At 39.6% G+C, this 12,085-nt stretch overlaps 1 protein-coding gene across 3 annotated transcripts in view; it reads left to right on the top strand.

The window, feature by feature from the left end:
- Window positions 1-12,085, top strand: part of FTCDNL1 (formiminotransferase cyclodeaminase N-terminal like) — a 42,847-nt gene that overhangs the window by 12,553 nt on the left and 18,209 nt on the right. The window contains exon 1 of one of the 3 annotated variants that reach the window (XR_002516222.2): window positions 5,854-7,651. The exons of the other annotated variants lie outside the window; for them this stretch is intronic. The gene's annotated coding sequence lies outside the window, so the exon portion shown is untranslated. Of the gene's footprint in view, window positions 1-5,853; window positions 7,652-12,085 lie in introns of those variants that run through there. 3 annotated transcript variants of the gene reach the window in all.

Here is a 12,085-nt window from a genome sequence, read left to right as displayed (position 1 = left end):
AATATAAACGTTCTTTTAATTCCTCTCTTTTTGTTACTCACCCCAGCCCTCAGCTGTGTCCATATTCCCCAGCCCAGACACCTTGTGTTTTACCTCTTGCATATTCTGCCAGGGTGTGGCAGGGAAGGTGCCTGTGTGGATCAGGGATGGGCTTTGACCGCTGCTGAAGCTGACTTCCCACCCATCTTCCGGTTTTGAGCTTCCCCTTTGCCTTCTCTCCCAAAGTGGGGCTGCCAGTTCTGCCCACTATCAGGTGTCTGTGGGATGCATCAGGTGCTTCTCTGCTGCTCCACTTGCTGCCTTGGGTCTGCCGAATCACCTCCCCCTCACACGTTTTCTCTGCAGCTTCCACTGCGATTGCCTCCTCTTTATTTCTGTTTGTTTGAGTTGATGCTTGGGAAAAAAATTTCTTTACCATTTTTTTCCTTGGGGTTTCTGGAAGAAATGAAAGTAAACATATGCATCCACATTTTCATGTTTTCCTGGAAGTCCCTACTTCTCTTGGCGATTTTAAATCATCATGGATCTTTCAGGAACAATGCATTCACCTCACTTGGAATCATTGGTAAATTTTCAGGAGCATTCTTCTTTTGTCTGACTTCTACTCAGTATTGAAGATATTTAGTCTGATTTTCTGGACTTCTATCAAGTTTCTATAGACAATTTCTCTGCAGGATACTGTGGACCTTGATGCTTCTTGTATGTGTTCTACGTCTTCCTCACTCCGTGTTTTCACATGCTGGACCCAGTGTCTCTGTAACATGTAAAAGTTTCTGTTTACACACAAACTTTCATGAGAAGAATTGAGTGATGATAGAGGGGAAGGGTCAGCGCCGAAGGTTCTTAGGGAAATTCTCCCAATGCCTTGACAGTGAAAATAGGCTTAGCTAACATGTAGGCTCATAATATTCAGCTTTAAGAGTCTAGACCATAGTTAATGGATTTTATAAATGATATGGAAACTTGCTTTTTGTTTCATGTCATTGATCAAATGAATATTTGTACAATGCCATATCAACTAAGGTCATTATTTAGAGAACTGGAAAGATAAATGCTAGCCATGTAAGTTATATGAATAAAGAAATAGCTCTGGCATGACTGATTCTTATTTTTTTGATTTTTAAAAAATATATAAAACATTAAGGACTTTGATCAGAATGATCAGCTTTGTAGATTTTTTTTTCAAGTATTCTTATGACTTGGAGGATGTGTGCCATGACACATTCACACAGCGTCAACACTCGCATGGTAGTCTTGAGACCCTTTGATTACCTTATTACAGATTGTCAAAACATGGGCTGATCTGGCAAATCAGGAACAACTTTTCACTTTAAGAATTTCTACTCTGATTCTCCAGTTGCTATGGAGATTGTCTCATAAAACAGTGTTGGATTTGGTTGAGATCAGTCAGTTTAGATGCTGGGTTCTGATAAAGTTCTTACCACCATCAACACTACCCTCATTGCCATAACATAAAAACAATAGTCGATTTTACAAATGTGTGTAAACGTATTTAGGGCATAGCATTTAGTTGGAGAATTACAGGAATACTGCCACAACAGAAAAATCTGAGAAAACAAGGGATTGTGCATTGGGAAAGTACTTAAAATATTAAAATTGATTTCCAGTGACTTTAGTACCTTTTAACTATGAAGGAAAGTTACCAGGTTGCTCATAAATGCATATTGCCTCAGGCTGAATAAATGCAAGAGGAGTCTACCAACCACTGTAAAACAGGTACTAATGAAGAAGGAAAGGCCAAATGGGAGAACTGGGATAAACAAACTTAATCTTCCATGACCAGCATTTGTGGATGAACCCAGCCATACTTGAAAAAGCTGCACTCTTTTCTCTTACTGTGGCTTTGCTACAACCTGCAGTGTGAGTGATCAAGCAAGTTAACCCCATCGGGCAACACTTGACTTGTCGGGGACCAGAGCTGGTGGATAAATGCTTGCCTCTTTTGTCCCTGAGATGGACAATTCTGAGGACCATCTCAGCAGGATTGAGTCCCAGTTGCTCACGGCTTGATGACATACCCTGGTATTGACTTTTACTCCTTCCCTGTATCACTCCTCCATTTTTTTTTTTTTTTTTTTTGAGACAGGGTTTGCTTTGTTGCCCAGACTGAGTGCAGTGGCACGACTGGGGCTCACTGTAGCCTTGACTTTCCAGACTCAAGTGATCCTGCCACCTCAGCCTCCCAAATAGCTGGGACTACAGGCATGTACCACTATGCCTGGTTAATTTTTGTATTTTTTGTAGGATGGGGTCTCCCTGTGTTGCCTAGGCTGGTTTCAAACTCCTGGGCTCAAGGGATCTGCCCACCACGGCTGGCCCCTGTCTCACTCTTGATATAAAAGCAATAGGGTTTATTGAAATATTGACAAGTAGCTGGGAGTGGTGGCTCATGCCTATAATCCCAGCACTTTGGGAGGTCAAGGCGGGAGGATTGCTTGAGCCCAGGAGTTCAAGACCAGCCTGGGCAACATAGGGAGACCTTGTCTCTACAAAGAAAAAAAATAAAAAACATTAGCTGGGTGTGGTAGTGCGTGCTGTAGTCTTAGTTACTTGGGAAGCTGAGATGGGAGATCCCTTGAGCCCAGGGGGCTGAGGTTGCAGTAAGCCATGATGTACTACTTGTACTCCAGCCTGGGCAGCAGAGCGAGACCCTGTCTCAAACACAAAACCAACAGACAGAAAAAGAAATATCAACAAGAATAAATGTCTTATAAGAATCTCCTAATTGGAACAAATAGGTGGGGTACATGAAATCCATGCTGCCTGACTATATACTTCTTGTAATTGTTTCCCAATCTAGAAGCCACAGGTGAGATTTAACAGTTAAAAATTAGGAGCCCCCTCCCCAGCCAACCACTTCACCTAGGTAAAAGATCTCTTAGAACACTCAGTGTTAAACCAGGAGTCATTGTGGGAGGCATCAAACATTCACCCCTTACTAACAAAGGGAGCCCTGGGGGGCCTCAAAGTGGAGGGGTTTTAGGTTTTCTTATTTTCAGTAGATATCTACAACACTCAGAGATTGGCGTTTTATATGATTGCTGATGGTGTTTTAGAGATTGTGGATCTAGTAGGGGTTTATTACTGGTGACTGAATACTAGGCTCTGGTATTTTTAAGCCCAGGCCCCATTACTGTGGAGATGTTTTTCCTGAATCCCTTTTCCTTTTATCTTTCCTTCTTAGTTTTTATAGTGGCTTCCAGTGTCAAGGCCACTAGGACTAGAAAACTCTGAAGAAATGATATAATAATGTTAGTGACATTGATGGGCTTGTAGATTAAGTGCAAGTCTCTCCACACCGTCATGCACCCAGCAGCCCATCCACCTGTTCTCTATTGGTAGAGTCTCCTTCCTTCTCAGGAGACTCACAGCCTGCAATAACAATGACAACAATGTATGGCTGTAGTATTATGATATTACAATAATTATAGCATAATTAATTATCGTTATTATGTGACTATTAAAATTACATAAGTTGAATAATTCATTCTCCAATTTTAATTACCTGAAAATATGTAGTAAGATAATATTTTGAGATGTTAATTGTTGTGCTTTTCTTTTCCCCATAGCCTGTGTGGGACTGTCTGAGTACCTTGAGGGGATTATAGGATTGTTATAGTGACAGTGCAGAAGTAACAGTGTTCATGTTCTATTTATTTATTTATTTATTTATTTATTTATTTTAGAGACAGGAACTTGCCTGTTGCCCAGGCTGGAGTGCAGTGGTGCAGTCCTAGCTCACTGCAGCCTTGACCTCCTGGGCTCAAACGATTCTCTGCTTCAGACTCCTGAATAGCTAGGACTACAGGCATGGATCACCATGTCCAGCTAATCTTTAAATTTTTTTTTGTAGAGACAGGGTCTTGCTATGTTGCCCAGGCTGGTCTGGAACTCCTGGCCTCAAGTGATCCTCCTGCCTTGGCTTCCTAAAGCTCTGGGATTATAGGCCTGAGCCACCACACAGCCAGAATTTTTGACAATCAAAACCAGAGGCTTTGGGAAAGCAGTGCACAAAGTTTATAGCATAGCAACAAAATTAGAAAGAGTAGAGAAAGAAGGTCACTTCACTCCCTCCCCCCAGGGAAATAAGAGTATTGGGGTGGGTTTAAGAGGAGAGCATGACAAATAGTACACGTCTTCCTTTCCCACATTTGGAACCAGCCCCACAGAAGAGAAAGGCAGGTGAGAAATGGCAATGCTACAGTAACTTTATTACTGATAAAACTAGTATTGGCGGCTGGGCCTGCCCCACTAGAGAATTAGACTAACCCAGCCGGCCACAGGCAGTACTGGGCAGCCAAGGCCTGAGGCTGGACAACTTTGTGGTGAGGAGGAGTAGCCTGGAATGTGTGTTTCCTGCTGACAACCAGTTCCTAAGAAGGAAGAGGGAGGCAGGGTGGGTCTGTGCACATCCAGTTTCTCTCCCAAACTCCCCATCAGAGAATGAAAGTTAGGAGGGAGGGAGGCTGGTGTTTTAGTTTACTAGGGCTGTAGTAACAAAGTACCACTGTCTGGGTGGCTTAAACCATAGAGATTTATTGTCTCACAATCCTGGAGGCTAGAAGTCCTCAATCAGGGTGGCAGCAGGGCTGGTTCCTTCTGAGAGGTGTGAGGGAGAACCTGTCCCATCTTGGCTTGCACTTGACCTTCTTCATGGTCACGTGGCATTCTTTCTGTGTATTGTCTGTGTCCCAATTTCCCTTTTTTATGAGGACCTCAATCATATGGGATTAGGGACCCAACCTACTGTAGTATGACCTCATCTTAACTCATTACATCTGCAATGACCCCATTCCAGAATAAGGTCATATTCTGAGGTACGGGGAGCCAGGACTTCAACATATGTACTTTCAGAGAACACAATTCAGCCTGTAACAGACAGCAAGATGAGCAGAGCTCTCTCCATGAGGAAGAAAACATCAGCAATGGGTGGGAAGCATTTTTCTCCAAAACATAGTTGAAAGAGGTTGGAGAAGGGTGTGTGGAAAAGGTTGTTGTCTGAAAGGTGGGGATATGAAAAGGGGGAGGGCAGGACTTGACTCCTTTGGGGGGCAAATGGTGAGAGGTAGTACCAGCTTTGAGATCACTGAGAGATTATTGTGCGTTGTCTGTGGCCAGCAGCCAAGAAGAGGCTTGAGAGCTGAACACACACAAGGAAAGCAAAGTAACTCGTGCAAAGCATTTGTTTGCCCTTTTGAGGAGCACCAAATCGGTGCAAGAGCCAAGTTAACTCTTTGTTGCTGTGGGGAGTAGGCTTAATGCTGAAGGCTATTTATACATTGCTGATATGTTATCCAACAGAAGGATTCCTGGCCATTCCCAAGGCTTTGCCATGACCCATCTGAACTACTCTTTGGGGAACCTTTAGCATCTCTGTAGCCTCTCTGAAAGATAGCGAGAGGTCCTTAACAAGCAGGGAGCAGTGTATGGAAGTGAAAGGCCAATACCAATTCCCCCCACTCAGGATGTATATGTGTAGGTCTGCCAGTCAGTCTCTGATCAGCATGAACTAACCAATAACATCACATTCCACTGTGGTTAGACAAGGAAGCAAGATGGGAAGTGGGCAGGATAAGAATTTGAAACTGGACACACTGGCTCACACCTGTAATCCCAGCACTTTGGGAGGTTGAGGCAGGTGGATTACTTGAGCTCAGGAGTTCCAGACCAGCTTGGGCAACACTGTGAGACTTCATCTTTACAAAAAATTAAAAAAAAAAAAATTAGCCGGGCGTGGTGGTATGTACTTCTAATCTCAGCTACTTGGGAGGCTGAGGTGGGAGGATCACTTGAGCCTGGGAGGCAAGGCTGCAGTGAGCTGTAATGGTGCCACTGGACTCCAGCCTGGGAAACAGAGCAAGACCTTGTCTTTAAAAAAAAAAAAATTGGGGAGCTGAACAATCTGAGTTCAAATCCCACATCTGCTACTTGTTTGCCAACTGGCTTGAGAAATTTTTTAATCTCTTCTTTTTCAGTCTCTAAGAGTTTTTGTATCTGTAAAATGGGAGAATAATATCATTGTATCAGGATGGTTATGATAATTGATGACTGTGTAAAGTACCAGGTCCTCTGCCTCCTACCGGCTGTCATTATTTTTAGTGTTTCTCCATTGCCTTGTGGAGGGGATACTGAGCAGTTGGAGCCCAGGAGAGGCTTTATTCACCATAAAGAGAGGTGGATCCCCCTTTTCTGTTTTATGTATCAAGATTCCAAATAAGGTACCTTCTAAGAAAAGGGATTGCACAGCAAGATGTTAGAAAATCACTTGAGCAAGAGATGTCTGAAGTGCTTTCAGCTCTGAAATTTAAGTTCTATAGCAAACAGCTTCTCCTTTATCAGTTCTTCATTTGCAAAATGATATTCAGTACCTATTTCAGAGAAATATTATGAAAATAAATGGAGAGGTGTTTGTGAACATCCAGACAGTCTTGGAGTGCCTGTTATGTTTCCATTTCCTATAGTAAATACTGTTGTGACTTTTAGAGAAGTATAATAAAGTACCTTTCCCCAACAAAACTGAGACCATGAAATCTGTGCGTGAAGCCATTAGAGAGCACCACAGGACACAATAAAATGAGTTACGGAGTACAGTATAAGTTAAATATGTTAGGCCACTCAGGAAAGTGTAATTCTTTAAATGAGTAATATCACATCTGCACAAAGTGGTAAATATATCAGCATATGCCCTACAAAGGAATAATAAGCTTCTGTATACATATCTTTATGAAACTATATGTTATATACAAGGAAATAATAACCTTCTTGGATTATTGGTTATGAAATATATATGTAAAATATGCCCCAAACTCCTGATATACTATATACTTTCATGAATACTTATATCTGTATCTCCATGAAATTGTATGATACTTTAAGAGTTTGAGGGCACCTTATTTTTCTGTTTATAGGGAGGAGAGTAGATAGGCCCAATTTTTTCATTCCATAGCTGGAAAGCAGACCTAGACACATTAAGAAATTCACTTGTAGTTTTTTCTATCAAGACAATAATAGAGCAAAGAATGCTCACAACCATTTATTTATTAGACCTTGCTGATTTTTTAAAATTAATTCTCTGTTTCAAAATTTTGAGTATACAGTTAAGGTTAAAATTCATCTCTGATCACTACTTTCATTCCTGGTTCTCTGAATGCCCCCCTGCCAAATTATGGTAAGAGTATAGCATGACCCAAATCCAGAATTTTCTACATGCTTTACTTACATACGTGTATAAACCAATAAAACCAATATAGTATTGCTTGGATATGTTTGTATTAGAAATGCTCTCATACTATAATTTTTTCATTCAGCAAGATAGCTTAGAAATATATCCATGGTATTACATATAGTTCTATTTCATTCTACCTGCTTTATAATTATCATAGTATGAATATAACACATTTTGTCTGTTCTCCTGTTTGTGGACATTCAGATTGTTTCTTGTTTTTCCTAGATCAAATAATGCAATGATGAACATTCTTGAATAGTCTCTGTTGTCACAAATGCAAGGCTTTTCCTAGAGCAAATACAAAGGAGTGGAATTGTTAGGTTAAAACATTAAAAATTTTTTTTTTCAGATTAATTTAACATGAAAATCAATTAAGTGCTTATCCTGACCTCATTTCCATAATAGGTAAGTTTTTTTCTTTGCATTTTATTTTTTACCGTCATGCCAATAATAAACTGACAACTCAGAGATGCAAGTGAAATTACTTTTTCTTAGCAAGGCCTGTTCATTTGGAAGCATAGATGTTGTTATCAGCCTATCGTGGTTTTTAAGTTTGTCCTTTTGAAGTGAAACATGGTGGAGTAAACAGTAGCACCCAGTGATGTGCAGTAGAGTTTCGTTTCTTCCCTTAAATTGTTTTCCACTACCTCAAGAAAAAACAGGCAACAGAACGTGTCAGTCGAAATGCAATTTAGGAATTGCACTTGATCTCATTTTTCAGCCTGATGTTTCTGCTCTTTCATCATAAAGATCAGCTGCATTTTATTTTTTTCAGTCCCTTAGAATAACATCCAGTTCTAGTCAGCATGTTTAATGTGCTTCTCAATGATGTTCTAGCACAATAAATTTTTGTATCTCGTGCATGTGTACATATGGTAAAAATTTCTTCAGGTTCTAGCCATGTGGGGGAGGAATACTGCGGTCGCTTTGTTAATGCAGTGTTTGTGTTGGAGCAGTTAGGGCCCCGCGCTTTAACTCTCAGCACTGGGCGTAATGAGACGGCTTTGATGGTGGTGTAAGAGTCTAGTGGGATGGTCACAGCTTCACACTTCAAAGCAGAGCATATGGGACGAATACTGGTTAGCTTTGTACTCTTTGGGGATGGTTGGGAGACAATTCTTAACAGCTCTGTTTAATGAAGACATTGGAAAAGAAATGTTCTATCTTTAAAATAATTTTGAATTGCAAAGAGAGAAATTTCCACCACCCCCCTTTCATAGACTAAACTAAGAATAATTTTTCCTAGTCTGCACTTAATTAGAGGCAGTGCAGCATCACACTGCTATACTGTATTTTCAAATGCCACTCTTTTTAAACATACTGTAGCGAGATTAATCGGCCAGTTTTAGTTTATGTGCATGAGTTTAGGCAAAAACTTTTAGGGCTATCTGTTTTATCATCTAAAATTTTTATGACTTCTGGTAGAGAATTTTACCTTCTTCTCATTAAAAAATTTGTAAGTAAAAAATCAGCTAAATAAAAAAAACTTGGCTGTATTAACAGCTATACTAAAACTAGAGGATGCTTGTAAGCTTTTAAGTCTAGCACCCAGTTTAATTTTTAGATTTTGTGGGTTTTTTTTTTTTTTTTTTTGTACTTCATTTGAGTCTCAGGTGATATGGGTTGGAAAATGTTCTTTTTGATTGGTTTGTGCTTAGGGAAAGGTTTGATACTTTTCTGAGTATCATTTGAATCCAGGTTTAAGAATAATAATGAACCATGCATTTATGCAGTAGGTCACAGAAAAGAGAATTTAACTTTTCCTAGAGGAGAGGGAACAGAAGACTCTTGAGGTCTTTTTTCTGAGTTCTGCATTTTGGCTGGCATCAGAAATATAAGAAAACGAATGAGTTCTATTCCTTGAGCTGCTGAAATGCAGTTCTGTTTAACAATTCAGTTTCAAGTCCATTTATATCAGTAGTCCTAAATTGCTCCTGAAAGAAAGAAAAACAGAAGGGAAAATAATGATATTAAATACTACTGTAGACAGATACATTTAATTAAGCAGATTCTTAAGTCCTGAATTAATGTACTACTTTTACTGTTGTATATTCTTAATAAAATACTACATTTAGCCACAATTATGTCTGTTATAGGCTTAGAAAAGACATTTGTGTTACGAATATGAAGCTTAAACTTCTCATTGCACTGAGAAACATCTAATTACATCGATTCTCCTGCAAAGAGGAATATAACCAAACTCACAGAAGTCTCTAAAGTTAAGCCTGAAAAGAAAGTGCTAGATATTCATGTATAGGAATGACTAAAAATTATTTTTTAGCTAATAAGATCAGCCAAACATGAAGGTTAAAAAATATATATTGTTAAAAAGCATTTTGGTATTTCCTTAAATCAACCCTTTTAGAATATGACCAGAGAAATTGGAAAGGGCAGAACCACTAAGAATAGTGGTGAGAAAAGCTTCTTAAAATGGGGCGGGGGGGAACCTAAAAAAGTTGGTCTTTTAATAAAGAGTGATTTAGGAAGCTGCAGTTTTGTTTTGCCTGTTTCAAAACTGTATGATGGCATGATATTCTTTCTGAACAGGTGGTTCAGATATCTGCCCTGTCTAACAAAGCTGATCTGCGCGGATATCCCATAGGTACATGTGGTTTTGACTGCTGTGGATATGACCACTGCTCTAAGGACAGAGCACAAAATTTTACACGACTGTGGAAAATTGATCCCATGGTTTCTCACTAGAAATACAGTATGTTCTCGCTGGTGTTGAACTCTCTTCTCGTTTTGTTAGCAGAGTGACTCCTTATTCCCATTTGTTAGTTTAGAATGGACACTGATTTTTTTTTTTTTTTTTTTTTTTTTTTTTGAGATGGAGTCTCTGTCTGCCACCCAGGCTGGAGTGCAGTGGTGCGATCTGGGCTCACTGCAAGCTCCGCCTCCCAGGTTCACGCCATTCTTCTGCCTCAGTCTCCCGAGTAGCTGGGACTACAGGCGTCCACCACCTCGCCCGGCTAATTGTTTTGTATTTTTTAGTAGGGACGGGGTTTCACTGTGTTAGCCAGGATGGTCTCGATCTCCTGACCTCGTGATCCGCCCATCTCGGCCTCCCAAAGTGCTGCGATTACAGGCTTGAGCCACCGCGCCCGGCCTAGAATGGACACTGATATTCCAGGTTTGCAGCGCCAACATCAGCAAAGTGCTCAGGAAGCAAAGTCAGTTCATTCAATTTGATAAACCTTTATTGAGTAACTAGAAGGCACTGCATTCTGGGATTTTGAAACTCAGAATGGAAAACAAAAGCTCAAGATTAACTATTTAATACAAGTCTATTAGATTTGATGCTATCAATAAAAACAAACAGAAGCTGTAGAATATTCTAACACAAGGATGGGAGAAATGAATTCCAGGAGAGGGAGGGCACAAATAGGAAGCAGGGCTTAATTCAGGAGTTTGGGTTTCCTGGGACTCTTTCACAAGGCTACAAGTTTGGTTCCACTGTAGAGGGAAGTGGAACAAACAGCTTAGAGAGCTGCAGTGAGCAGTGGCTTTACAGCAAATCTGAACAAAACTGTTGCTTTAAACGATAATGCCACTTACTTGAAAACTGATGAGACAGTTTTCCACAGGCTTGAGCTTGAAGTATTCATAATTATTATCTTCTTTAAGAGGCCTATGTGATTCACTTGATGTGGAAATTTGAAGTTACAGGGGATGATTTTTATGCAGATTAATTGAGAAAACCATAATATAAAATCAAAATTAGCCCTTTTGAACATATAATTCATATAACAAATAAAATAGCTTGGTTGTAAGTAATTCTCTAACTAAATAGGAGACTTTTGTTGAAACACAGGCTGTCTAAATTGTTTTCCAACAAAATTACAAATACCTACTTACCATAGGCCCTTGGGTTGCAGTCATTGGAAACACAAACGTTATTTCCTTGAGTATGAAGAGGGTATTGTACTGTCTTTATTGCTAAATATTATTTTGGCCTTGGTTGTCTCTTCATTGTAACAAGAATAATGTAATATTTCATTTTCTTGCTTCATTAGAGAACAAAAATCAAGCTTGATTTCTTCCATGATGAATTTATGTAGATGACATAATGGAACAGGAATTGTTAAAATATAGAAGCATTTCTACTAAGTAGGAACATGCCAGCCTAGGAGGGTATCCAGAACTCAGAATTCAAAGCAGGGCTTAGGCTTGCAAAAAGGAAAGGGAGCTATTTATTGAGTTATTCTCTGTACCAGACATTGGGCTACATGGTTTTCTTAATTTATCCAATCTCTATCCATCCTATGGGGAAGTTTCTTTTTCTTTTTTTTCCTTTACTTTCTGTTATTTTTTTCTCCTTGCATCTCCTTCATTTTCCTTTTGTTTTTAGTAAATAATTTTAAAGCAAATTCCAAAGATCATGTTATTTCACTCCTTCATAATTAATATACATCTCTAAGCAATTCAAATATTTTCTTACATAACTGTAATGCCACCATCACAATCAACAGAATGATAATTTGATGATACCGTCTAACACCTAGTGTATAAACCAGGCAAATATCTCTTTATAGGGGCCTGTTCGAATGTAGATCTAACATGGCTCACACATCATACTGATTGTTGTATCTCTGAGTCTGTTTTGATCAAGACCAGTCTCCCTGTCCCCCTCAATCCCGTTTTTCCACTGCCATTTACTTGTTGCAGAATCTGGGTCAGTTATCCTATAGAATTTCTACATTCTGGATCTGTTTGCTTCCTTATGGTGTCATTTAATTTGTGTCTTTATCCCTCACATTTCCTGTAAACTCTGTTAGCTCCAGAGGCCTGATTAGTTTGAAGTTTAATTTTTTGGCAGGAATTCTTAAAGGTGGGCTG

This window comes from Papio anubis, chromosome 10 (genome assembly GCF_008728515.1).
Source record: "Papio anubis isolate 15944 chromosome 10, Panubis1.0, whole genome shotgun sequence".
NCBI lineage: Eukaryota > Metazoa > Chordata > Mammalia > Primates > Cercopithecidae > Papio > Papio anubis.
The sequence above is the reverse complement of the archived record's forward strand: the minus strand, read 5'-3'. Positions and strand labels throughout refer to the sequence as shown.